Source organism: Aegilops tauschii, chromosome 4, assembly GCF_002575655.3.
Source record: "Aegilops tauschii subsp. strangulata cultivar AL8/78 chromosome 4, Aet v6.0, whole genome shotgun sequence".
Classification (NCBI taxonomy): Eukaryota; Viridiplantae; Streptophyta; class Magnoliopsida; order Poales; family Poaceae; genus Aegilops; species Aegilops tauschii.
The window spans coordinates 433,223,681-433,225,266 of NC_053038.3; positions in this window are offsets into that span (position 1 = coordinate 433,223,681).

A 1,586-nucleotide genomic window follows, 5' to 3' on the forward strand; every position below is an offset into this window, starting at 1 on the left:
CTTTCCAAGGAATTTATTATTTGACAACATAAAGTAAATTCATTTTTGAATTTCGCAACTGGGCATCCCTAAAACCTTTGCCTTACTCTCGTGCAATGACAAGTGAATAAACACTCATCGTGAGAATAACACATCTAGCATGGAAAATATTAGCCACCCGTTACCGTTCCGCGAGCGAAACAAACACACAAAAGAGAAGTTTATTTTGAAAATTAGAGATGGCACATGGAAATTTGCTTAGAACGGCAAAAGAATACCGCATATAGGTAGATATAGTGGATTCATGTGGCAAAACTGGTTTAAAGGATTTTGGATGCACAACTAGAGGTCATACTTGGTGCAAAATGAAGGCTAGCAAAAAGATTGAGAAGCGACCAACCAAGAAACGAATAATCTCATAAGCAAGCATTAAGCATAATTAACACCGAATAATGCACCACAAGTAGGATATAATTTTCATTGCATGATTATTGACTTTCGTGCATGCATAGGGAATCACAAACCTTAACACCAATATTCTTAAAACTATTACTAAGAATCAAGTTTATTTTTTCCAATGACCTTCATGACATTTTTTTTCTTTTTTCTTTATCCTTCTTGGATATCTATCACTTTGGGACTAATTTTCATGTGTTGCTTTTCATAAGCTCAAACAAATATAAGTGAAGATCATGAGCATAACAAATTTTCTTTCTCTCAAAATAATTTACGTGAAGCAAGAGAGAATTTCTTCAAAATTTTAATAACTCTCAAATAAATCTAAGTGAAGCAAGACAGCATTTCTTCAAAAATACTAAGCACACCGTGCTCAAAAAGATAGAAGTGAAGCACTAGAGAAAGTCCTAGTTCATAAAAGATTTAAGTGAAGCACAGAGAGCAATTCTAACAAGTCATGAAATAATTTTGGCTCTCTTAAATAGGTGTGTCCAGCAAGGATTGACGACTTAAAACACAAAATAAAACAAGCAAAGACACATATCATACAAGACGCTCCAAGCAAAACACATATCATGTGACGAATAAAAATATAGCCTCAAGTAAAATACCGATGGTCGTTAGAAGAAAGAGGGGATGCCACTCGGGGGCATCCCCAAGCTTAGTTGGTTGCTCGTTCTTGGATAATAGCTTGGGATGCCGGGGCATCCCCAAGATTAGGCTCTTCTATCCTTCTTTCATCCATCGTAAGATAACCCAAAACTTGAAAACTTCAATCACACAAAACTCAACAAAACCTTTGTGAGATCCGTTAGTAAAAGAAAGCAAACCACTACTATAAGTACTGTATCAAACCAATTCATATTTTGTTTTTGTATTATTCTACTGTATTCCAACTTTTCTATGGCAAAAACTCATCAAAGAAAACCATAGAGCCATCAAAATAAGCACAGAACACAAAGAAAACAGAATCTGTCAAAACAGAACAGTCTGTAGCAATCTGACTTTTGCGAATACTTCTGTAACTCCAAAAATTCTAAAAAAATAGTACGACCTGGGTAATTTGTATATTAATCTTCTGCAAAAAGAATCAGGGCAAAAGCTCTTTCTGATAAAAAAATGAGAATTATTTTCGTGAGCGCAAAGTTTCT